The 27,772-nt window shown below is 40.6% G+C and overlaps 1 long non-coding RNA gene across 1 annotated transcript; it reads left to right on the forward strand.

Moving 5' to 3' along the window:
* Window positions 1-326: 326 nt before the first annotated feature.
* On the forward strand, window positions 327-27,180 carry LOC147005918 (uncharacterized). Its single transcript, XR_015046536.1, has 8 exons — window positions 327-374; window positions 1,038-1,264; window positions 4,920-5,052; window positions 16,214-16,561; window positions 18,098-18,783; window positions 21,152-21,336; window positions 23,183-23,710; window positions 24,967-27,180. It is a non-coding gene; the product is annotated as an uncharacterized LOC147005918 (long non-coding RNA).
* Window positions 27,181-27,772: the final 592 nt, after the last annotated feature.

Below are 27,772 nucleotides of genomic sequence, written 5' to 3' on the forward strand. Positions count from 1 at the left end.
AAATTATATCTATCAATCAATCATCCATCCATCTATCTATCCCTATGCATCTCTCTATCTGTTGTGGAAGGGCCTGATGCTGTTTATATTTTTGATGCTAATTCTACTCTCCTGGGATGGGTTGCAGATGAGGAGTAAGTCAGGTACTCAGGTGACTTCTTGTAAACCATCCCCTAATGAATAAAGGAGCCAATCACTGGGTGAGTAGGAGGGACTTCCGGTTGGATGGGGAAAAGAGGAAGCGGGAGAGCGAGGGTCCTTTTGGAGGGGACGGGGACGGGGGACAGGGGACGGGACTACGACGATGACGACAACTAGACTACAACGACGACGACGACGACGACGACGACGAGGACTACGACGACGAAGACAAGGTGTAACTACTAGTGTCTCTGGTTTCAATGGCGGACAAAGGCCGTGGAGGATTCTGAAGCATGGGGCTGGCATGGTATCGACTCGCCAGTGGGAACTTAGTGAGCTGGGTGGAGACATTGTGGAGCTCTGAGTCGGAGAGTCCCCATGAGATAAGAACTAGCCATCGAGACTGCCAGGGCTGAGAGTAGCAGGGTGTAGTGTGAGTGTCATTCTTTTTAATATTCTCTCTCTCTGTCTCTGTCTCTGTCTCTGTCTCTCTCTCCCTCTCATTTATGTATCATCTATCTATCTATCTATCTATCTATCTATCTATCTATCTATCTATCTATCTATCCATCCATCCATCCATCCATCCATCCATCCATCCATCCATCCATCCATCCATCCATCTATCTATCTATCTATCTATCTATCTATCTATCTTATCATCTATCAATCGTCTGGTTTTGGGTGTGCATGTGCCATAGTGCCTGCATGGAAGTCAGAGGACAATTTGTGGGAATCACTTCTCTCCCTCTGTCATGTGGATCCCAGAGATGAAATGACAGCCATCAGTTTTAGGCAAGCATCTTTACTTTCCAAGGTTATGTCACTGGCCCCTGATTTTGAATTTTAACCTCAAGACTTAAAAAAAAAAAAAAAGTTTTTTTTTTTTTTTCCAGATCTGTGTATTGGTGGTGTATCTGCGTGTATTTCTACACCACATGTGTACAGTGACCATGGAGGCAAGAAGAGGGTGTCAGAGTCCCTGTGAATGGAGTTTCAAAGAGTCGTAAGTCACCATGCGGATACAGAGGTTTAAGTCCAGGCATCCGGAGGAGGAGCCAGTCCTCTTAGCCACCTCTCCAGCCTCTGTGAGTTCTATTCTGGTACTGAATCATTGCACAAGGTGAGAAGAAACCCAGCAGCCTTCTGGGAAAGCCGGGTCAGTGTGGATTCACCTCAGCAGGAAGCTGAGGTCTTAAGAGGCCTCTTGCTCAACCAGGACTGAATGCTTAATTCTAAACTCAGAGATATTACCTCTGGTCACAAATCATTGACATTGGGCCACAATCCCTAGCTGCAGAGCTCGATGGCGAGGATACATTTGTTTTCTTCAGTGCTTGAAAACAGGCCCTGCAGTTGTTATATCAAGAAGATGTGTTATTTATTTTTTTTTTTTAAATTGTACATAGTGTTGTAAGAGTGGTCATGTGCCACCATGTGAGTCTGAGGACAACCTGCATGTCTTTCCATGTGAGTCCTGGGTATCCACTCAAACTCAGATCGTTAGACTTGGTAGGCAAACACCACTACCTGCTGAGAGCCATCATCTCGCTAGCCCTCGAGAGATGTTTTATTTCACAAGGTTTGTAAAAAACACTCAGGTGGCTTGCTGGCACGTTGTCTCCCATGGGCATTGAACCTGTTTAGAAGATCCTGACGTCTGTCCCTTTTCTATGCCTCTTCTCTATGTGTCCCCCTGCTTAGCTGTGGCATGAGAGGCAATTCGAGGAAGTTTGTAAGGCAGAAGAAATCCAGGACTTCTACTAGTCTGTGTCCTGTTCAGTCAGCAGCTCCAGCTCCCAACACTGCTTCATGGTGGAAGTCCTTTTCAAAAAGCCATGGTTTCTTGGTCCAGTCTGTGGTTGTTTTAGTATTTGAAGAAGCAGCCTTCTTGTATTCCTTATTCTATAGATATACTACCAGGAAGCCAGGGGCTTCTCCTCAGAAGGCCCAACATCTGCAGGGGACCCTCAGATCAGTTCCTTCTTTGATGCTTTTCTTTAAGCTTTGACACTTGATAGCACCCCACTCTCCTATCTTTGTTCATTGCCTCCTCAGGGTGCTTCCTACAAGAGGACTTTAATGCATTTTTGGCCTTTTCTCCATGACTTGCTCCCTGATCCCACTTAACCATTCGCTGAATATACTGAAATAGAATCTGTAGTCCCGGCTGTCCATTGGACTGAGAGCATCTTTGCTCAGCCACTTTATGAGGCAATGACACAGGTTTTATGGCCCTGATTTGCAGGTTAGAAAACTGAGGCAGTACTCTGATTATTCACTGAATTAGAGGCAGAATTAAGTTTAGATTCTTAAGCTTTTAAATCAGAGCCGTCTCAGTTACCTGAGACTCCATCTCTGCTCCCACCCTTGGCTCCCAGCTTATATTCTTCCTTTAGGGTAAGGATCAAACTAAGAATGATTCACCTGTGTGGTTTTATCTCTTCATGTGTTTATATTCCATAGAGAGATCAAATGAGCATTTTGGGGTATATTTTTTTTTTCTAGAATGTTAGCAACTGTACTATGGGACTGGTCTTCCCTTTTCCTCTTACCTCTTTGTCTCATGTATGTATATATGTGTGTGTGTATATATATGTGAATATATATATGTGTGTGTGTGTGTATGTGTGTGTGTATGTGTATACGCAGGTGTATATATATATGTATATATATATATACATATACATACATATATATACACACACACACATATATATATTCTTCATAAATTGGAGACACTGAAGGACTTCTAATCACCATGAGTTTGTATCATATTGACCACTTTGACCTTAATTCTACCCCCACCCTACCACTGAAAGCTTCCCACCTCATATTCTGCCCCTGTCAAGAATCCTAGGCACAGTATTCCAAAACCTAAGTAATTCACATTTTCACATATGAGGACATGAATTCATAGTCTCCTTTTTTTTTTTTTTTGAGGTTTTTGAGGTTTTTGAAGCAGGGTCTCATAGCCTGAAGCCCATTCAATTGTGGGGCCTGGCTGGCTGTAAGTTCTAGGTACCTGCCTGACTGTGTCCCTGCTCCATCCAGCTCTGGGGTTATAGATACATGCCAGCTTTTATGCACACCACTGCTGGGGATCAAACCCAGGTCCTTCTGCTTACATGACAAGCACTCTACCCACGGAGTCATTTCCCTAGATACCTCTATGCAGTGAGAGACGACTTTGGAATGTTAGAGACAAGGCCGTTTTTGTTTTGTTCTGGCTTGGGAGGCCAGGTCAGTCTGTTAGTTACCAACTGACTTGGTGGGTGGCTGATAATTACTTTTCTCAATTTACAATGTTAATACTTTCTAAGTTATTGTCTTTAACAACAACAGCAACAACAGGGCAGCAACCTCTACAGTTACAATAAAAAGCCGCAGTCTCTTGGTGTCTCTCTGTTCCATCACTTCCTCCTCGCTAATGGCAACCCCTGTTACTTTTTAAAGGCCATTGCCTTTGTTTTGAAGTAGCATAATGGTCTTTCTACTTCTTGATTTTGTTTTTAGTCTCAGCCATTATTATTCACCTCTACTGAAGAGATTGTAGCTTTTCTCAGCTCCTTCGCCTTGCCTGTGTTTATATCTCTTTCCTCCCTGGATCCATTCATTGACTTGAGTGCCTAGTGTGTGCCCAGTGGGTTTGCCTTGCAGAGGTGTGTATGTTAGAAACCCATAAACTAGCAGGCAGAAACAGCTTTTCATATTCGAGATTATAATTTTGTGTTAAGTCATTGCCAATTGCTTGATTTTGTTACAGTAATGTTCCCCACCCATGATTCCATTTCTCTTACTCTACAATGTTTGCTTTCCCTAAAGTAAATGGGGGTGTGTATGAGCACTTGCATGCATGCACATATGTGTGCACCTGAACCCCCAGGGTTCGAACTTAGGATCCCACCCATGTTACTTAAGCACTCTGCTGCTAAGCTACATCCCCAGGTCTGGATGGGTTTCTTCCCTTCCTCATTTATGAGTGATAGTATACTATCACTCGTTCTTTTAAATTCATCCACTCAAGTCAACCTTCGGCTTCTCCTGCAGGAATTGTCCTGCAGCCTGCTGTTGAGCTCCAGGCTGCCCTGGTTGCTGTGCCCACCTGTTACTCCTCTGCTCCAGACAGCTCTCTTCTTAATTCCCTTTCTTGTATAGGAGCCATGGTTGCCAGTATCTTATCTATCTATCTATCTATCTATCTATCTATCTATCTATCTATCTATCTATCTATCTATCTATCTATCTACCTACCTACCTACCTATCTATTATCTATCTTTCTATATATCTATCTTCCTACTTATCATCTACCCACCTATCTACCACCTATGTATCTATGTCTCTACCTATGTATATGTGTATGTATATATGTATGTATGTATGAATCTATCTATCTATCTATCTATCTATCTATCTATCTATCTATCTATCTATCTATCTATCTATCTATCTTTAGCTAAAATGTATCTATGCATGATTTCCTGAGAAAGAATATGTGGGGAGTGAAGTCTCTTAAAACATTTGATATCTAGAAATCTCTTTGTTTTACATTCATATCCAGTGAAGAGTTCAGGACTGTAGCATCCAGGTCGGACATTTAGAATTTGGGGTGGTGATATGCTGTATCATCTCACCTTATCGCTTTCTCAGCTGAGTTTTAAAAGATTTTTCTCCTTGTCTCTGTGTTTCTTTCTATTTTGGGTTCTTATTATTTAGATGTTGAACCTTCTTAGCTGATCTTCCGACTTACAAAAATGTTTTTCCTCCTCTTTTCCAGATCTGTGACTGCAATATGACATTAAGAACAGTGAGTCCATGAACAGATGCCCTGGTGATGAGCCCAGGCCTACAACTTTGCAGCTGTTTAATTTAGGACAAGTCACTTCCTCCGGATCTAGTTTCTTCTTCTAGTAAGTGGGCATGATTTGCTATGGTGATTAAATGAGCCAGTACTTACTGTTTCCTCAGCTGGCCTTTCCAGTGTTCATACTGCACTTTTCTATTTCTTGGCAATAGATTGTGTGTTCAGAAAGTGACAGCTCCTTAAAAGCCAATTCAAGCTTAAAAACTTTGTACTATCCTTTATCAAGTAGCCCTGGTTGGGGTAGTCAGGATAATCGTAAAGTTGCTAACCTCTCGATACCCACGAGTCTTCCCGGACTTCTGGTTTCTTTCCTTTCTGTCTGCTCTGGTGTGACTCTTGGAGGAAAGAGGCTCATCTGGGGAATCCCCAGTTATCCTGAGGAAGCTGGGTGGTAGGCTGTAAACTTCTGGGAGTTGTTTTATAAGTGAGCAGGGGATCGCTTTCCACTGCAGTACTCCATATTTTTACCTGGCACCCTTCCCGTTTTGCCTTCCACATTTGTTTTAGTGTGGATATTTGGGATAATGAATTTCTTAGCTTTTGCAAATCTGGGAAAGTCTTTGCTTCTTTGAGCTTAGACTTCTGAGTTACCAACTTCAAGTACAGTTAAGAATTCCTTGTGTTATTTTCTTGTTTGTGTTTTTCCCCCCATGAAGGCTTGCTGCCCTCTTACCTTTCTTATGCTGTGTGTAATGAGTCTTTTCAGTGACTGTTTCTTTCCTCTGGACACTCCAGTTGTTCATGCATTACTTAGGCTGCTGAAGTCCCACAGATCATTGGTGGATACCGAATTTCTTTTCTTTTGCGTTTTATTTTGGGTGGTTTCTATTCTGGGGTCTTCAAATTCATCAGTCTTTCCTACAATGCTCAATGCATCATTCATTCTCCCCAAACCATTTTTCATCTCTGTAAATTTTTAATCTCTGTAAGCTCATCATAAGCATTAAAAAATATCATTATTTCTTTAATTCCACGGTTGCCAATATTGAATATAGTTAGGATACGGTAAGGATACTTGCTTTAATGTCCTTGTCTGCTAATCTTTACATCTATGTCAGTCATAGGTTCACTTAGGTTAATTTTTCTTCTTTTAATTGTAGGTTATAGTTTCTGGATTCCCTATAAACCTGTTTGTTTGTTTGTTTGTTTAGATTCTAGACATTATAAAATTTATATTACTGGATATCAGATATTTTGGTGTTTCTGTAAATATCTTTAAATGTTGTTACAGAATAGTCACTTGGAAATAGTTTATTTCTTGTGGTTTTTGATCTTCATAGTGTTAGGTGGTGCTGGAACAGGCCCAGTCTAGACCTGGTTTTTCCTCATCACTGGGTAAGGATTCAGAGTACTTTACCCAAAAAGTATGACTTATGCATTTTGCCAACTTCTTTGGGGACAACAGGCATTATCCTTGGCCCCGTGTAAAGACCAAAACTGTGGCCTTTCTTTCCCTCCCTCCCTCCCTCCCTCCCTCCCTCCCTCCCTCCCTCCCTCCCTCCCTCCCTCTCTCCCTCCTCCCTCCCTCCTCTCTCTCTCTCTGTCTTTCTTTCTTTTCTTTTCTTTTCTTTTCTTTTCTTTTCTTTTCTTTCTTTCTTTCTTTCTTTCTTTCTTTCTTTCTTTCTTTCTTTCTTTCTTTCTTTCTTTCTTTCCTTCTCCCCCCTCTCTCTTTCCTTTCCTTTCCCTTTCCTTCTTTCCTTCTTTCCTTTCCTTCTTTCCTTCTTTCCTTCTTTCCTTCTTTCCTTCCTTCCTTCCTTCCTTCCTTCCTTCCTTCCTTCCTTCCTTCCTTCCTTCCTTCCTTCCTCCCTTCCTTCCTTCCTTCAAAACAGTGGTTCTTAAATTGTGGTCCTTACATCAGTGACACAAATATGAACTGAGCACTAGCTACATATGGAGTTTACTAGTATATCAGATCTATAGAATTAGACACTAGGTGGGGAAATACAATAAAGAGTCAATAAGCTAAATATATATTTTTTAACAAGTTCCCAAAGTAAATCTGATAAGTGCTAATTTCTGAAAACCCAATACCCACAGATGGAGAATATGGGAGAAAAAGCCTAAGGAAACATTTCAAGAGTCTTTGAACCCTCCAAATCAGGCACCTGCTAACCTCACTGATGTACCTTAACCTAATTCAACTAAGATGAGTGACTTAAGAGGAAGGCCATACACAGAGAGAGTTCTGCTTTTCCTCGGGAACACTGTTGTTAGGGAAGCTCACGACGAATCTGCTCTTTTCTTACAGTGGTGAAAGTTTGGGAGTTCAGACCAAGCTGAAAGCTAGCATTAACTAATCTTAATGTGTATGAGACCATGAGCTTTTGGGATTTCTTGGTCCCTGATGCCATGTCTGGTAAACAATCTGTTGGCTCCAGAGGGTGAACTTGGCAAGATCCAAAAAGGGGAAAGGAGCTTTGTGCCGTAGGGCAGCGTGCTTCAGAGAAGAATTGCAAAAGCATTGAGAAAATGCATTTATTTTGAGAAAAATTCCCTTTCAACAGCAGTGGGTCAGGCTCTCAAAGGGCAGAGTTGTCCAAAAGGAGTCCATCTGACTGTCTGTTCTGCTTCCCTTGACAACATGATAGGCCCACCCCTTCTCTCTGCCCCTCAGCTATAGAACAAAGAAAAGGAAACAAAAGTTGTTACTTGCTGTGTTTCTCTTAAGTAGTTTTTCTTACCACAGTCCAAAATTAAATTTAAGTAATTGGTCTTTTCCTGAATACACTCCAATTTGTAAAGCATATAGATAGATCTATCTATAGACTGAAAAATACATTAAGTAGTACAAAATTGTAATGTAATCTAGTGTTTCTTTCTCCATATCTATATCTATATCTGGGTCCCTTCCTTATTTGTTCATGTATGTCTTTTTGTTTTTGAATAATTTGTTGATGCACTGAGTCAAGCAGATGCTATCAAAACAATGGATTTGAGTTTTTAATAAAAGCTGGTTTTGTGCTTTTGTCATTGCCTGTGTATCTCTTCAGTGCTGCAGCTGAAACTGGTCCATCTCAGTATAGTCAGCAGGCTCAGGGATGGTTCCTGTAACCAGCCCTGCCTTGGCCTTCTGTCTCGATATTTTCTCATTTTAATACCACCATAACCAATTTCCTTAGGGTGAATCATGTCTTACAAGCCATTTGCTCTATGTTAAACATTTATGAGTTTCACACTAACTCATATAGTCCTTTAATATGGCTGTTTCTCAGAGTGGCCTTGTGAGAGGCATTTACGATCCCAGCTGCTGATGGGGAAATTGAGATGTGGAGAACTGCATCTTCTGAATCCTTACCTCCATGGCAGTGCCCTCTAGCTTCAGAGTTTTGTCCTGTGCACACTGCTGCGCTCATATTCCTCCGCCACAGTGACTTCGTCTCCTGCCCTGGCTTTGTCCCCGCATGCGCGTGCGTCTTCCCATGCTGTGGCTGGGTTTATGGCTCCTAGGCCAGAAGTGATTTCACTGCCTGTCCAGCAGAGAAACTGCCCTTATCTGTGTGTAGCTTTCGGCCCTGGGCTGTTCCCACCGCTGCTTTTTCTTCTAGAAAGCTTCTCCATAGCAGGTATCATGTCATACGTACTTGGTAGTTAGTAAATAGTGGTTGTTTGCCCTCCTTTTGTAATGCACGCAGAATAGTAATGCCATTAACGCTGCTGGACCTTGCCATGGGACTTTTTCCTAGGGCTTTTTCCATTCAGACATTTTGTTTTGTTTGGTTTGGTTTTCATTGTTGCCATTGTGTTCATTGCTGGACATTAAACTTAGAGGCTCGCACAAAAGCTGACAAGAGCCTTATCATTCCGGTCCCAAAACACCAGAGCTTTTCCATTTAATCAGCAAGAGAGGCAGAGACGAACATGAGGCCTTGGGTCAGGGAAACACTGGTTAGTACATGCGCAAATACATTCTAGTTTACTGAAGAATGATGATCCTGTCTTGGAAAATTTTCCTGTTTTTATAATCCATATGAGAATTCTGGGTTGCTGTGTAAAACTGATCAAAATTTAAAGGACCGTGCGTGGACTCCAGAGAATCTGAAGTTCAGAATTTCTACATGAATTTTGCCTTATAAGGGAGCAAAGTAAGTGTTTAGTTATGCATGGTTTGTTTAACATCCATAGGCACACAAATTGCATATAAATCCTCAAGTGACAGTGGCCAGCATGGTTTACAGAAAGAGGCCCAATCAAATGAAGTTTAAGCAAAGATTTCAAATGGAGGTGACAAAGCAGAGAAAAGACAGAAACCACAAAAGCAAACAACTCCAGGATAAAAGGGAAGGTGTTAATCAAAATTATTGGCACAAACTGAATGCACATCTTATTAAAGTCATTCTCCTGTGAAAATGGCACCTCCCAAGATTGAGCTTGGGTGGCTTTGTCATTGTGGCATCAAAATGACAGGGTGGTAACATCATCAGTGTGGAGTGTGACAAATGACTGGAGAGCCTTTTGGAGAATCTGCTGACTCATGGAAGTCATAGAGACTCTTTCTGCTTGCAGTTACTTACACCCATAATCTCTGTTAATGTTTGCCATGAGCCATATCACACACCATCTGAAAGGGCTTTTTTCATAAAAGAAAGACTTCAGAAAGATATGTGTTTTCTGGAGGACATACCATTTCAGGAACATGAGTAGCATTTGTTGACTTGGTGGCTATTTCTTCAATTCATAAGTATTTATAAACATCCTTCCCCTCCCTACCCCCCAACCAAGGAATAGTGGCTACAAGGGAGTAAAATCTTTGAGGTCTACCTTTTCTGAAATGTTTGGATGGCTTGGGAAGAAAATACCCAGCTATAGGGGAGCACACTGAAGATGTTGCAAAACAAGAGGAGGCGATAAACCAGAGAAAAATGAGCAAGCACTCTGACATTTGACTGAGAGTCTGTGCCAATGTCTCCCCACACAAGATGACTTACGATTCACTTGAACTGTTTCATAGTGCAACATATAAAGGAAGGCTTCTCCCCCCACATTTTAATATTCAACAGGAGAGTAGCTTTACTCACTTCTACTACCTATAATGCCTTGAGATGACCATGTAACATTGGTGTCAGGCTACACCCCACAGCTGGGATGATAACATTTAAGGGCAGGACACTTAATGTGGACCCACATGAAAAAGGAATAGTATAACCAAATATAAACCAAAATGATTCTATGCCTTGGAGGAAGGGGCGTGTATTCCTCTGGGCAATAGCTTCAGGGTGAAGCCTTCCGTTACCGTGTGTGAGATGAACTATAGTAATACTTTCTATATCTGTAGCTATTTATAGAGCTATAACTTGTGACTACATAAAAACATATGTGAATTTTAAATTTTCCTTCCCATCTATATTCTAGCTCTCAGAAATGTAAGTGGAAGCTAATTTTTATGTTTTGACAGCCTCTTGCCAATGTTATCCTTAAGGCTTTCAACGGTGGGGATTTAAAGTTGCCTAAGGAGTTATTTCAGATTTAGATCTGAAGTCAAGTCCAGTATGAAAATTCAAGGGTGTGGTGGTGAATTGTTTATTTGTCCCACGTGACTGGCACACAGCTCTTGACTGTGCCATTTCCAAGAACTGTGGATAAGGTAGAGTTGCATGGCCAACAGACCTTATAGTGCAGGTGGAATTAGAGTTGCTAGTCAGTTGAAGTTAGAGCAGGGCTGATCATGCCTTGTGCAATCACTGAGTCCTTCACAAAGTGGAAGAGAGTGGAGAAGAGCAGAGGCAGATGTGGTGATGGAAAAAGAGTCAGAAGGGGGTTCAGTGTGACTGACTGGCTTTGAAGATGAGAGGCAGGAGCTGCTGGAAGTGGTGACAGGCAAAGGAACAACAACTTCTCTTACAGTAGAGCCTCCAGGGCAGAATGTGCGAGGGCCTGCTGCTCTGTTGGTGGGATTTCGCCTTCTGATCTATAGAACTCCCATTTAGAAGTGTGTGTGTGTGTGTGTGTGTGTACACGTATGTATGTAAGTGTGCATATGTACAGAAGCCCTTGGAGACCAGAATAGCATATAAGATCCTCGATAGCTGCAGTTAGAGACACTTGCCAGCTGCCCTTGAAGTATTCTAGAGAGCATAAAGTCTCTCATAAAACAACACCCATGCTTAACGCCTACTGCCATCTCTCCAGTCCCCCACCCCATTTTTTTTTTTTTTGGTTACAATTTTGTTACAACATTTTAAAAGGAGCTGAGCCACAGTTCATATAGGGAGAGGAGTTGGTTCTCTCCTGCCGTATGGGTGCTAGGAATTAAAGCCAAGTTGTTGGGCTTGGTGGCAGGTGCCTTTCTACACTGAGCCATCCCCCTGAGCCCCATCTTTGGAAGCATTAGCATATTTATGTTGTGTAAGCCCTTAAGGTTGTTGTAACTTGTTATGACAATGAATAGGGAACCAGTTCACCTTGAAATTAGTCCACTTTGTCGAATTAATCTTCTTTCCATTTGATAATAAAATTCATTTAAGAGTTTTAAGGCCTCTGCTTTTGACTGTGAGAGTCCCTCCATAATTAATCACCCTCCCACAGTAGACATTAGAAAACAAGCTGGAGTATTTAAAGCCAGTTTTCTATCTCCACACATGAAACAGAACTACCTAGGAGAAGGAAACCTCTAGACACACCATGCTCTAGACGCACCAGATTTCTGGGAGAGAGCAAGTCAAATGAGTAAGCCTACAGATGAAGCAAGCCGCATACGCTAGACCTATGAGCTGTGCAGATGGCGACTCCACCTGCCCCCAGTTCTCCATCTGTGCGGCACATATATTCTCCATATATTGCTTAGTTAAGGAGCCTGGAGAAACCTGCAGTGAGGATTCACCGAGCTGTGTTGGGATAATCTTCCTGTGCACGGTGGAAAGGTTGTCTTTGTATTATTCAAAGGTTGATTTCTGAGTCAGCTGAGAGCTGAGTCCTGTCCGGACCTTGGCATTGTAATTCTAATTGCTCGCTACCTGCACCAAATTTTGTAAACCATCTTCTCCATTCTCTTTTGATTGGTTGAATAAACAGATGGTGGCCTATAAAAGAGCAGGAGAGAAAAGGATGGATGTCCAGGCAGAGACACAAACTCTGGGAGGGAATCAAGGATGTTCCTGCTGAATGAGGAGGTGGAAGGGACAGGTGTGGGGACTGACTGGATAAGAGATAAGGAGCCATGTGGCAAAAGTAGATTAGGATGAGTTATTAAGTTATACAGGCTAGGTGGGAACAAGCCTAAATTATAAGGCTTAAGCTTTCATAAATCATATAAGTCTCTTGTTATTATTGGAAAGCTGATGGGTCAGAGACAGTTGGATGGTAGAGCTGGGTGACAGAGAGAAGGAAACTATGGAGAAAGACCACAGACAATGTGTATGTGTACAGAGATATGCTTGAGTCTTGGCTGAATAAAGACTTGCAAATACATAGAATAAAATTCTGTGAGGCTGGGTAGGAAGAATGTCTCAGGAATAAGCAATCCTAATGGATGCAGTGCTTGAGGTCACCTTCAGTGTTTCCTGTGTTGGAGACTTGTTCCTTGGGTGAGGAGACCTTGATACAAGGCTTCATGGGAAGTGTTTGGATCTCTTGAGGTGTGGCTTCAGGTGCGTCTTTAGCTGTTCTTTGTTTTCCTGACTTGTGACATGATTGTGGTGTCATCCTCAATGAAGCCCTTCCTATAGCTGAACTGATACTAGTCTCATGCCTTTGAGCCTTGAAAAGTTTGAACAAAATATATACTTGTCCTTTGTCACGTTATCTAGCCTATATGTTTTGTTACAATACAATAAGATGCATCAACTTTATATGCCTCGGTATAGGGGAACACCAGGGCCAAGAAGTAGGAGTGAGTGGGTAGGGGAGTGGGGGTGGGGAGGGCATGGGGGACTTTTGGGATAGCATTGGAAATGTAAATGAAGAAAATACCTAATTAAAAAAAAAGTGTGTCAAGTCAAATAAGTTCTTAAGTTTACACAGGGATGGAAGTTGTTAACCAGAGCCGGAGTAATGATGCCTTATTGAGTACATGCAACAGTTCAGAGTAACTCAAGAGCGGCTATGACATAGAAATGTGTTTGGAACCACCTTAGAACAATGACTCTTAAAGCTCTACTCTGAACAATAGAAGCAAGTTCCCTAAATCAGAAAGTGACTCACACACAAAAAATTAAATGTAGATCAAGGTCCAAAATCACTTAAACTAATATAATGACATCACATGTTCAGCAATGTAACATCTACAATGTTCAGTATGGAATAAAAATAGTAATTTTTATACACTCGAAGAAAGAGAAAATAGACGTTCACACTCAAAGGGAGCATAAGGAGGAGCCAGTGATTCAAGAATACTAATGCATCTGCTTTAGATATGCTTGGTATGCTCATGGATTTAAGAGAAAATATAAATTTAATGTAAACATGGAGATAGAATAGAATAAGAGCCAAATAAAACTTTTAGAATTGGAAGTTGCGGCAGCCAACGAGAAATCGCACTGCCTAAAATGTCAGCAATAGAGCTCAAAAGGCCAGTGATTCTGAAGACCTGGCAATCAAAATTACTCAGGATAAATTCCAGAAGGGGGAGAAACTAGAATCATTGAGAAGATTACAGTCACTTGGGGACATTGTTCGTGCAGCTAAGACCCAGGAAAACTAGAGTCTCAGTGCAAAGGAGTGATAGAAATGTACTGATGGACCAACTTGCAAAACTATTCCGATCTAAGGGATGTCATCTGTACAAACATTTCAAGAACCCAACAAGACCCAAGAATCTAACACTGAGTAAAACTCTATAAACATTAACAATATGATACCAAGAGTATCATTATCAAGTTGCCAAATTCTGGTAAGAAGGAGTATATATTTAAAGTGGCTAGGGAAAAAAAGATATACCATGTGCTGAGGAACACAGATGTGAAAGTATTCTTCTCATTAGAAACGATGAAAGCCAGAAGTCACCGGAACAGCGTTTTTTAAGTGCTGAAAATAAAACTGTCAGCTCAAAATTTTATGCCCTGTGAAAATATCTTTTACAAATGAGGTTAAAGTGTAAAGCATTTTCAAATAAATCCAAACTGAAAGCATTCACCTTAAATAATTTCCACTGCAATAGTAATAGTGATAATGATGATGATGATGATGATGATAATAATAATAAAAAGTAAAAAGTGTTAAAGGAATCTGAGGTCAATGGAAATCACGCTAGATGCACACTTGGACATATGCAGGGATAAGAACTGGAAAAGCCAGGATGTTCATAAATGTAAATGACTTCTTTCTCATTTCCCATTATAGTTTTGTGACTATTAGAAAAGGTGAATCTCAGGATGAGAATTTTATCTAGAGCTAGACAGAAACTCTTTTATAGAGTCAATTCATCAGGAAGACAAATCCCACAAATGTTTATGCATGGACCTAATAACAGAGGCTGAAAATATTAAAAGGAGATATAAGATCACCTACATTCATAGTTGGAAATTTCTGAATATCTTCTGTGGTGGGGTTAGAAGCTTGGACTTTATACATGTAAGACACTTTATCAGTTGAGCTCTGTCCTCTCTGAAATTTCAAGGACAAATAGAGGTAAACATGATTTAATCATATTTATATATATTATAGACATATATGAACATATTTGTATAAAATGAATTTATACAAATTTATAAAAACCCAGAAAATTTACAAAAAAAATCAACTAAATAAAACATTTGACATTAGGGCTTTTGGTGGTAGCTTAGTGGTACAGTACTTGCCTATCATGTACAAGGCCCTGGGTTCACCTCCAGCACTATAATCAAGCAACCAAAAAATACCATTTATGAAGATACATAGTATGTTCACTATTGTGTATAATTCTTCCTCCTGAGAATTCAATACCTTCTGTGGGTACTTGCATACATGTGGTGTATATTTATACTCACAGATATATGCATGCACATGAACACACACAAATATATCTTTAAACATAACTTTAAAATTGGACAATGCATAAGCAAGCATACTCATTTTCCTCTTTGCTGTAAAAGCAGCCAAAATAGTTACAAAAGGTAATCCAAATGAAGATAGGAGAAACAAAAGGCAAAATAGGAAAATAGTACAATACATTAAATGTAAATGGTCTAAACACTCCAATTTAAAAGTAAAATTGAACTACATTGACTTTAAGAAACCCATTTCAAATAACATAGACAAAAGTACACACACACACACTAAATGTTTAAAACACAAAACAAAATACCTAATTAGAGAATCCTGGTATGTTCAGTGTACACATCTATCTACAGCATTCATTAAAAGTCATGGAGCTAGAGACATTGTTCAGCAATTAAGAATACTTGTTACTGTTCTAGAGGACCTGAGCTATGTTTTTAACACCCAGGTCAGGCAGTTGACATTGCCTGTAACTCTATCTAGCTCCAGGGAATCCAACAACTTATATGTGATCACTTGCACACATGTGACATACATTCATATATACATACACATACATGCAAACACACACACATAAATCTTTAAATATTACTTTGAAATTAGATAATTTATAAGCAAGTAAATTAATGTTTCTCTTTGTTGTTCACCTTAGAGAAAGATTTCCTCTTTAGTCATTTAAGGGATGTGAGGGGCAACACATCAACTCCTTTTTAGCTTCAAGCTCAGGATCAGATCTCAGAATACTATTATTTGCAACAGTTCTTCAAATATTTAGAAACATCTGAAGACTTATTTTATTAAAGGATAAAATTAATCCAAGCAGAACCTCTAGTAGCTTCCATCTTTTAAATTTTAATTTTATCCTTATGTTTTCTCTTGCAACATGATATATTTTGTATGTACTGATTTTCAGTCTAGTGCATTTTCCCCTTTATACATTAAATTCTTTGAAAATCTGGTTTATTTTTCTATGTGTAACCATACTAATATTTGTAACACTGAATCCAAATAGTGTGTCTAGAAGAATAAGATTTTTAGCCAAATGGGAGAGGTAATAACAAAGTAGAAATGACTTTGATATTAAGGAGCTCAACTTGTGGTCATTGTCTACTTCCCGTCTAAGTGAGCAATATGTCTGTGGGATAAGTAAAAACATATTTCCTTTCTTCCTGATCAAGATGAGAAAGTCTCTTAAAATGTAGGCGAAGATATTTAAATATTATTTTTATTATAGGACTTAAACCTTTAGGGTATATATTCATACTTGTTAGATTATAATACTTGTTCCTGTCTGAAAGAATTACAGGGATGGAAATGGAGAGGAGCCTGAGGAGAAGAAGGTCCAGAGACAGACCCAAAGAGGGATTCAGCTCAAGGGGAGTTTCCAAGGCCTGACACTATTACTGAGACTATGGAGCACTCACATAAAGGGACCGATCATGACTGCACTCTGGAAGACCCAACAAGCAGATGAAAGAGGCAGAGACAGATAGTTGCGCCCAACCAATGGACAGAAGCAGCCTACCCCTGTTGTTGAATTAGGGAAGGCTGAAAGAAGCTGAAGAAAAGGGTGATCCTGTAGAAGGACCAGCAGTCTCAATTAATCTGGATGCCCGAGATCTCTCAAACACTGGACCACCAAACAGGTAGCATACACCAGCTGATATGAGGCTCCCAGTACACATCCAGTAGAGTACTGCTGGGTTTCTGTTCATTCAGAGATAATGTACCTAACCCTCAAGAGACTGGAGGCCCCAGGTTGTTTAGAGGTCAGGTAGAGTGGGAGGTGGGGTTATCTTCCTGGAGACATGAGGGTGGGGAGGGGGTATGGGATGTAGAGCAGTTGGTGGATGGATGGGGATAGGAATAAAATATGGAGTATAAAAATTAATTAAAATTATTTTGTACCTATAATGAGTACTTTTCATTTAACAGATATTTTTTGTTCCACAATTACTCTAACTCAGGCCCAGAAATAATGACTGAAATACACAGTAGACAAGATCTCTCTGATCTTGCACAGTGTAGAATATAGTAGGAAAACCCCTTTATGTTTCTGATTGAAAATAGTACTACAAAAGAGAGAAGCACAATTTTTTAGGTGAAGGACTTGGCTCCTCTGATGAAGGAGTGATCTGAAGGTGTGACCTACCTCGTTCTTCCAACCAAATCTGGTTTTCTACACCTTCTGTGGTTCTTGCTTTGTAAATACAATCCTATACAAGTTGCTCATTTGGAAGTCACTTCACACAGCACTCCCTTTGCTCAAATTTCTCCTGGTTTGCAAGAGCCTAGTTGCTCTTTGGGACTCTTAAGTGAGTTTCTCGGAAGTAATCTAATATACTTGGAAAAGAATGGCACACTCAAACCTTTAGGCTTCTCTAATGAGACTGGCCCAAGGACATATTGGGATAAGCCATTTGTCTGCACATGACTCCTTTTAGATACAAAATTGCATCAGCAATGATATTTATTCTGCCATTAGTGGGATAATCTGGAGAAGGGCAGTGGAGAGGTAGCTTGTAAGAATCAAGCCTAGGGGAAATGAAAAAAGGGGCCTTAGGTCCCAGTAAGATCCAGGAAAAATAAAGTCCCAGGGATGTAGAATTTATGTGCAGCTCTGTTGTGCCCTGCAGTGCTGTGCTGTGTGTGCTGTGTGTGCTGTGCTGTGCTCTGCTGTGCCATGCTGCATGTTCACATACAGGTGTGTGCACATATGTCAAGGAGGGTTCCAGAGTAGGAGCTGAGTAGGAAGATATTTGAATGCAGGAATAGAAGGAAGAGAAACGATGATGATGGCTTGGCAGGAGGCCAGCATTTTTAGCTCGAACTCCAACTTTTGGTGTTAATCATTAAACAGTTATATACCATTTGGCACTTTACAACACACTGGTCAGTAAGTTGCATAATTTCATCCTTGGCATGGACTTAGCATCCATGTAAGTTAGTTAAGGTGGTGGTTGTACACCCTTTCCTGAGGAAGAAAGGGAGGCTCGGAATCTTCAGATGTCTTTTTCTCAGAATCAGAGCTGTTCTGATACCAAGATTAGGCCAGGAGTAGACAAAGTATAGAGTGTAGGCCAAGTGGGACTTACTATCTAATTTCGTAAATGTAGTTTTACTGGGATACAAGGATAGCAACTTATAAACTATTGTCTCTGATTGTTTTTGTTGTATAAAAGCTGAATTGATAGATCGACAGGCATCTCAACAGAATGCATGTTCTCCAAATGTAACCAAACCAAACCACTCCACTCCATCTGGACCTTCACAGAACTGAAAGGTATGCAACAACCACAGATGATACCACGATGGTGCCCTAGTCAGTCTGATGAGACCTGACCCCAAACTTACCAGGGCATTAACAGTGTTGTGTGCCCTTTCTGGGAAAATCAGTATCAAAATGGAACACATGCTCCTCTCATTGGTCAGCAATGCCAAAGGTTTATTGCTCCTAATAGAGAGGAGAGGGGTGTCCCGTCTGAACCTCCACTGCCTTCTTAGTCCTAGCTCAGATCCTCCACATGGACAGTGTGGATGTTGCTGTTGATCATCAAACTAATTTTACCCCTGGAGCATCATGACTGCCATCCACACCTGTGACCACGGAAGTTCTCCTCGGGTGCTATAGGCTTTTGGATGTATCTTCTTTCATTGGCTAGAGAAAGAACCCAGGCTAGTGTGCCATGAGTATGTCCTTTGGTAGCCATAGCATTAAAAATGCATCTGAAGCTAACTTTAAAAACTGGAAATACGTTTCATAAAGACACAAATATCTACCTGAGCTTGAAGAACAGGAAAAATCTGGATCATTGGAATATCACATGGTTTTGCATGTTTGAGAAAGTAGCAACTGTCCTGCCCTAAGGTATGGTTACATTCTCTGGCTCCTGGAGGAGTCACATAAGTACAATAGCAATGATTTTAGTGGGTGAAATAGAGCCTGGTGATTCGTGGGTTGAAGCTCTCACTAATTGAAGTTTCTGCTTCAGTCCTATCTGGCTATGTTCACATGCGGCCCAGAAATGTCTTTTGAGACTATAGATTTTGAGACTATAGGTTTCTTCTATGTTTTCCATGAGAAGTTTCAAATCCAAATTTTATATTTAAAATTTCACATTTAAGCCATGGTAATTATAAAAATTAAACAAAATGGATATAAGGTATTGGATCAATTCTCTGTGGGTAAAGCACATGTAAGATCTAGTTCTACCTTGTAGCCTCTACAAGGCTATATTAGAGCATTTCTCTGCTGGAAGCTCCACCCAGGGCAAAATGGGAAAAGCTCAGTTGGATAGAGCCATCTTGGAATGGAGCATCATTGATATTCAGCCCTGCCTGTTTTGTAATTCAGAACAGAAACATTAGCAATGAGTCTTTTTTTTCCCTCTAAATTTACTTCATTTTATTTTTATTTTGTGTGTATCTTAGTTTTGGTTTGCATGTACGCATGTATGTATGTATGTATGTATGTATGTATGTGGACCACATGCATTCCTAGTGCCCTCAGGATCCAGAAGAAGAAGTTGGAGTACCAGCAACTGAAGTTACAGATGGTTGTGAGCTGTGGGTTCCGGGAACCAAACCTGGGTCCTCTGGAACATTATCCAAGTGCTCTTAACTTCTGGGCCATCTCTCTCTAGTCTTAACAGCTTTACAAAAGTTACCAAGCAAAGCATAGTAAAGCTCAGTATCAACTACCCCTAAGTCTCAGAGCATCCCAGACCCATCCTATCATGAAAGTTCCAACTTTCCTGTTTTTTCATTCCAACCCGAGTACTACTCACGGCAATGTTCCAACTCCAGATAATAGATTTCTCCACAAGCTTAATTTATGTAAATAAGCACATTTTACTTTTACAAGGCTGGCATTTCTCAAGCAGTTTATTTTATAAAATGGAAAGAAAAATTAAACTTCTGCAAGATATGTTGAATTCTGTCAATCAAATACCATGGTTCACCAATTCTCTTTCATTTTCATTTTTCACCTCGGTAAACAAACAAAACATAGTGAGTTTCACATGTAGTAGGAAAATATGACACAACCTGTGGCAGTTTTGTAGTCTCTGGGGAGGCCTGTCATGATTCTGTCAGCCATGGCTTCCCTTCCTTTCTGGTATCTGTTGGGGGGAAACAGAAGACATTTTCGTGGTTGAGGGAGTTGGGGGTGAGGTTGAGGATGACATGGGGAAGTGTAGTTATGTGATTCGTTTTTGTGGATGCAATGGTGTGCAGGGTATATGCACACTTGTATGCACTAGCATGAGTTCATGCGGAGGCCAGAGGTGATAAAAGGTAAATTCCTCTACCGCTCTCACCTTATCTTTTGGTGTAAAGTCTCTCACTGAACCCAGAACTCACTGGTCTAGTTGGCTGATAAGCTCTGAGGATCACTTTGTCTCTGACCCCAGCTCTAGGGTTACAGATATCCATAACCACTCCTGGCTTTTATGGGGGTACTGGGGTTGAAAGTGTGTCCTTGTGCCTACGTAGCACATACTTTACCAACCTAGTCATCTCCCCAGCCCGCTTAAAATTTTTTAAGCAAAAACATTTGAAATTATGTTAAATCACTTCTTGTCTGAGAATAGACTTCACATGATAAACTTCCCATGCCATCATGCAACCCAGGAATTCAAGCAAATGTACGTGAAGGATTCTGATTTTCAAATTTAGAAACCTCATGACTAGTTGTCTTAGTTACTTATGGATACTTAGTTACTTTTTTATCACTTGCTGTGATAAAACAGCATGACCAAGGCAATGTCTAAAAGAGAGTTGAATGTGGGGCTTGCAACTTCAGAGGGTGAGAGTCCAAGATGCCAGAGGAAAGGCACGGGGCAGAAGTGGAGAGTTTGCATCTTAAGCCTGATGTGGAGGCCAGAGGCTGATAAGTCAATATGCGAGATTTTCCACTACTGCTCCCATCTTATCTTTTGGTACATGTGTGCATGCATGCATGCGTGCATAGGTATGTACGCGTGTGTGTGTGTGTGTGTGTGTATGTGTGCGCATGCATGTTTGTGTATGTGTGTTTGTGTGAGAGAGATAGAAAGATAAATAGCTAGGTAGATTGGTAAATAGGTTTAGGAAATGGCATGGACTTTTGAAACTTCAAATTGTACTTCCCACAGCACAGCTCCTCCCCAATGGAATTATTGCTTTGATGTTTACTAATTCTTCTCCCAAGTGATGGTGGCATACTCATCCATTACATTCACTCTTCTTTACAATAGTATAAAGCATCCTGAATCCCCTGGGCCCAAACACAGTAACTTAGAACTTTCTTTGCTTTGAAAAAAAAAAAAATGAATGCAGATCTGGAGCTCCATGTCTGTATGTGAGCATGAAGAAAAAGAAAGCATCTACCTCTGCTTCTTAGGCACAGAAATCACTATTAGGTACGACCCTTTAACACAAGGTAAGCCAACTGAAACAAGGTAAGTTGATTGAATATTCAATGGTAAATTATTGCCACCCACACATTTCTTTAAGCACCCACCATATAATTGGCACCAGACTTCAGAAAGTAGGCCAGCCTAGGCCCTGACTGGCTGTTAGACCTTTGTCTCTTGTGTCAGCATCTCTCTGTGCTTTTTCCTTTTCATCCCTGAGGTCTGCTTCTACCTCATTTGGCCACAAAGAAGCTAGTGACGCCCTTAGCACCTGAGCTGACAGATGATCCTCTTCGTCACGTGTCAGTGCTGCCTTGCTACGTTTGTCCCACATCCACATTCCAGATGACAGTGTCAGATGGGTCCTCTTCTGGTCCATTTTACCACTGCCAATATCTGAGTCCTACTGAACAAACCTGACTGCAGTTCAAGTCAAGGAAATTTCTCAGGACAGGGTGGGGATAATGCAGTTTGTGAACTGGGAATGAAACCCAAATGGTGTACTATTCAAATGGTCTTACATTAAAAAAAATGAGATTCATCAAATAGATAGTATATTTTCTCCACAGTTTGATATTTGATTATCATCACCAAAACTTTCCACCCTTCGAACTACCAATTGTCCCACTGAATATATTTCTTACATTAAATTTAAGTGACCATGCTATTCTGTATCTTAAGCAATTTCCCCAAATCACAGGTTTAGTGGATTTTGTTTTTATAATGATCTATTATCTCTCTATGTATATAGCACCTATTATGTATCCAACCACTCTCTATTGTCTATTTATTCACCTAACATCTATTATCTGTTTGTCTGTCTGTCTATCATCTATCTGTCTACCAGCATATCATCTATCTATCTATCTATCTATCTATCTATCTATCTATCTATCTATCTATCTCTCATCTCTAAATGAAACTGTAAAAATAAGTGACCTATTAATGGACTATTTCTGGACAAGTTTTTAACTATTCCTGCATAGCCTTTAACTGAAACTTGTTATTCACCCCATCCATCTATAACCTCTTTCTTACACTGCAACCACAGTTGTCTTTCAGACACACCAATGTGATTAGATCACCTTTGCCAAATTAAACTCTCAGGGAGCTTTCCTTGTTCTGTGAATGGTGAATACTTGGAAGCTGGGGTCAGGTGGGGCCTTGGAGGTATCCTTCACTTATTTTTTTTTCTTCCTTCACCCAGTTCATTTATTTCTACCTTCAAATTAAACCAAGTGCATGACTTCTTATCACCACTGCTGTCACCCTACCCAAGCCACTATCACTTTTACCTGGCTTATTATAATGAGATCTTAACCACATTCCCCCTTTCTCTACCTTCCCACAATCCGTATTCATGGAACAGTGATAAGGACCATCTTGAAGCATAAGTCAGATTGTTTTATCCTCTCTGTTCTAACAGTTGGATGACTCCCCTGCCTCTCTAGAATTAACATCTTCAGGCTCCCATGATGCTTGCTCCATTGAAGAGCCTTTGTGGTTTTGTTTGTTTAGTTTGGTTTGTTTTTGAGAAATAGATGAGCACAGACCCAGGTTCTTGTAACAGCTCTGCAGCTGTGTGACGTTCTAACTCTAGGCAAGTCAGTCTCCTCTGTAAGTTTTGCAAACAGTGAGTGTTCAGTGCCTATTTCAGGGTTCTGTTAGTTTCTCTCAATTTTGCTTGAGGTAAATGTAGCCACTCTCAATACTTGCTTTCCGGCTTAAGGGAATGGCATCCACAAAGTCAAAATGCACTGCACAGACACAGTCAAATCAAGTCTGCTTTGTTTTTGAGATTTGATACTTTTATCAGCAATATTTTTTCCCTGGGTTCTTTATCGCCTCTCTTTTTGATCTCTGTTTCTCCAGGGATTACAGTTGCTGGGTTCACCAAGGACAATGATAAGATGATGTTATGGCAGTGCCACAGTTCTTGACTAGACCCTGCTCTTCCTGAGACTGTGCAACCTCCTCACCACGGGTTGATCCCTCCGTGTTTGTTTGCCTCCTCGTCCATTTCAACAGAGGAATATTGAGGACACTGCTTTGGAGGCTCCTGGGACTGAAGAGTGAACTGTGCTCTATGTTAGTGACACAGACTCCAGAAAACATTTTAGAGAACACTGTTCCAATGAACTCTCCTAGTCACTGTGTCGAAGTCTTCTTTGTTCCTCTTTATTGGATTTCTAAGCATTGCAGAATTAGCTGAAAGGGGATTTACCCAATCCAAGTCTCAAAGCATGTGGAGAACAGGATTAAATCCCAGAGTAACAGAACTACACAGACAGAAAACTGGGAGCAAGATCCTGGCCCGACTCCTCATCTACTGTGCTTACAGGCACACGTAGGTTCCTGGGAGACTCTAGGGACCTAACATCAGTTATCTAAGTTGACGAGGTGGGCATGACTAAGTTAATGTAAATTAGCACTCCCACCACTGAATTCAGTACTGAGTTTCACGGCCCCACATCACAGCGTGGGGTGTGCAATTATCTCTATTTTTAAGCATCCAAGAGTCAGATTATGTTATAGACCAATCTAGGATAACGGAGGCAGGGGATCAGCACCCTGAACCCTACCATCTTACATAGAAGTTAAACTCACACTCCTGTCCTTGTTGGTCACCCTTTAGGAAGATTTTTCCTCTTTGAGTGTAAAGCTACCAAACAGTACTCCCATGTGCAAGGTGATTGGTTCAAGTCCAAGTGGGTCAGAACAGATTTCCTGAGGAAAAATATGTGTGTAGTCAGAAGGTTCTTGTTTCGAATAGAAGTAACCTGAGGACTTTGGTGGGTGGCTTTAGTTTGAGAAGGAGCTGTGTCACTCCAGGTGGCACTTGATGGAGCACATTTATAGTGTGCCGCTGAAATCTCCTTAGTGTCTTTTTGATGTAGAGAGAGCGACAGTGTGTGAGGGGTTAAGACACTGGGTCATTCTGAAACTACTGTTCTGTGTATTCCTAGGCTAGAAGGTAGAGTGCTCCCAGCCTTTGGCACTGTGATGTCAAGTGGAGATTTAAAGATGGCAGCCACTCCAATGGTGGCTCATTGTGAGTTTTGAGTGAGTTATAACATGTATTGAGCCTTTGATCATACCAGTACATAATACATTGGTGATGGCTTTGTCATTGTGTTCCTTTGGGGATTCCTTTTCCTCCTCTTGGCACAAATCATTTCAGCGAAAGGTAGGCGTTCTCATGGCAAGGACCTCTCTTACTGAGAGACATGACAGCAGTTGCTACAGTGTATGGAAAAGCAAAAGGAGGAGGGGAATTCTGTGTCTCCATATTGCAAACCTTTGTATGTTGGGAGAAAAATGAGTATTTTTCCTATAGGTTTAGTATCATGATAGGCATAGAGGTGGGTCTTCTAGATCCTTCTTCAAGGAAGGATTTGTTATCTGACTATATGGAAGTGCCCACCAGATATTAATCTCAGCTTGGGGTCATCCAGCCACGACTGTGCTTTATAGAAAGCCTATATTTAGCGATGAAGGCACTGACAGGAAGACCTGGCCACTGTGCCAAACAGGACTCCAGTGGTCCCCATTCTTTTCAGCAAGCCCTTCAGCAATGGTAGTGACACAGTTGGCCCACACTACCATACATTTCTCCCTGTGTCCAGTCTTACTTTTTCAGCTTTCCTCCCTTCCAGGCTGAGCTCTTGCAGACCTCTCCTCTCCAAGTTGTCCTGCAAAAGATGGTTCGAATACAGAGAAAGAGTTTGGAAGCCACTGAAAGAAACTGAAAAAACAAAACAAAACAAAACAAAACAAAACAAAAAAACTTCAATCTTTCAAGGACTCAGTTTCCATGTCAACACAGTGAGAGTGACTCATTATCTTGAACTTGCAGGAAGGCAGCTGAGGTTAAGGGAAGTTGTGGTATGCCATGATAGCTAGTGAATCATGGCATGGTGCGTGACTCTCCATTTTGACTTCTTGTCTTCAACTTTCTTGTACTGTTTCCTTGTTTTGCCTTGTTCACAAGTTCCCTCATGCCAAAGGTCCTTTTCCCTCTGCCCCCCCCCCTCCTCCTCCTCCTTTTGAGCCAGTGTCCCACTTTTAGTCTTGGTTGGATTCCAGCTCACTATGTAGACTAGGCTGGCCTTGAGCCTACAGAGATACAGCTGCCTCTGCCTCCTTGAGTGCTGGAATTAAGGGTATGAGCCCCACACCTGGCCTTTCTTGTCTTTGTTTTTAATGACTTAAAATCTGCATATATTGTGTTTGACTGAGCAATGATCTTTGAAACATATCTGCACGTGTGGATCTATCACTATTAAGAAACAGATTAGAAACTCCAGCCCCCAAACAGTGGGGCTACAGTAGCTCTGCCTAGGCAATCCTTGCCCCGCCCACCCCAGCAGAGGTCACCACTGATTTACTCTCTGTCACAATGGGTTGGATTTGCTTTGGTAGAATTTTATATGAACATAATCCTGAAGAGTGTGCTTACTTTCTGCCTGGCTTCTTCCTCTCCCAGAATGTTGCTGTGATTGTTCGGGTTGTTGCTTCCTCCCGTTGCTCTGCAATATTCTATTGTATGAATGTATTATAATCTGTTTCTCCGTTTACCAGGTGTTAGACATTTGCTTGCTTCCAATTTGGGGCTACCATGAATAAATCCAGTATGAACATTTATGTGTAGGTCCTTCTGTAGATATCTTGTTTTTGGTGTGGGGAGGGGGAGGCGGCTGAATGTGTAGGTGTGTAATTACTGAGTCAGATGTTAAGCATATGTTTAACTTCGTAAGAAAATGCTAGTGTGTGTTACATTGCACTACAAAGTACCCATATCTCTGTCTGTCCAGACCCTTCCTAACATTCCACAGTCTCAGTCTTTCTTATCTTAACCACTCTACTAGGTACAAAAGTGGAAGTATCTCATTGTGACTTTAATTTACAGTTACCTCAAGCATAGTAATGTCATATCATTTTACTCTTTTCGTTTTTTTCCAGACAGGGTCTCCCAGCATAGCCCAGGCTGACCCCAAACTTGCAAACCTGCTGTCTCAATCTGCCAAGCACTGGGAGTATAGGCATTGTCACTACATCTGGCCCATTGTTTCAGGCCCCAGTGGACTTTAGTACATCTTTTGTGGAAGTTTTAAAAAAACTTGCCCGTTTAAAATGGTGTGACTTTCCTCTCATTGTGTGGTATATGCTTGATACATATTTCAAGGACTATTCTCAAGCGTACATATTGTGAATATTTTCTCCTGATTTGCATCTTGCCTTATTTTCTTTCTCCAAAGGAAGTCAAATTTTGGGAAGGATAAGTTCGTTACATTTGTTCCCCACTCCTTGTATCCTATTTCAGAAACCATTGTTTAAAACTGCAAAGAAGAGTGTCTTTTAGTTTGGAGCTCTGCATTTATGTATATAATCCTCTTAAGTTAAACTTTCTAAAGCTGTGACATAAGTCTCATGTCTCCATAATCATTCCAACTTCCTGTGTCCTTGCTGAAAAGTCTTCCCCTCCCTCAAATTACTTTGGCACTTTTCTCAAAGTCAAATCTGACATTAATGATACATTTATATTTTTTATATAAAGAGCCTATCCTTATGTCCTCAAAAATATTTTATTGATATAAAGTTTTGTAGTCAAATATTCTTTTTTCAGAATTGTGTTTTCCCTACTATGAATCCATTGTGTTTCCATGTGAATTTTCAATGCTGCTTGCTAATTCCTACAAAAATGCCTATTGTGATTTTGATCCAGACTCTGCTGAATTTATTTGGAAAGAATTGACACCTTAAAAATAATTAGGTCTCCCTGGAAAGATGGCTCAGCGGTTAAGAGCACTGACTGCTCTTCCTGAGGTCCTGAGTTCAATTCCCAGCAACGACATAGTGGCTCACAGCTATCTGTAATGGGATCTGATGCCCTCTTCTGGTGTGTCTGAAGACAGCTACAGTATATAAGTATACTCATATACATAAAATAAATAAACAAATATTTAAAAAAATAATTGGGTCTTACTGTCTACGACTATTATATAAATGATGGCTAATCTTCATGGTCTACTTGGTTGGATTGGTAAGGGCCTAGAAGATTAAAAAAAGCACACTCCTGAGCCCAGACAAACCTATAAGGAAGAAAAGATAAAACTAGTGATGCAGTTACTCTCTCTCTGCTTCCTGGTTGCTGTGAAGTGAACATCTCTGGTCCAGCATGAGCTGCCCATCATGATGAGTGAAACCACATGGTAAAACATCTCTTTCCAGCCTCACGTTGGAATCTTCAGAATTCTACTACAGCAATGAGAAGACCAGCAAATGCACTTTATCTCTTCTTTTATTTAATCATTAATTTTAAAGTATAATTTAATCTTTAGCATAAGTACCTTATGCATTTGTTGACAACATTATGTTCAAACATTTTATTATTTACTTTATTTTTTTTCTAAATTTCATGGCCCAATGATTTATTATAAATATATATAAATACAACTGATT

This window comes from Mus caroli, unplaced genomic scaffold (assembly GCF_978045245.1).
Source record: "Mus caroli unplaced genomic scaffold, Mus_caroli_1 scaffold_2, whole genome shotgun sequence".
Classification (NCBI taxonomy): Eukaryota; Metazoa; Chordata; class Mammalia; order Rodentia; family Muridae; genus Mus; species Mus caroli.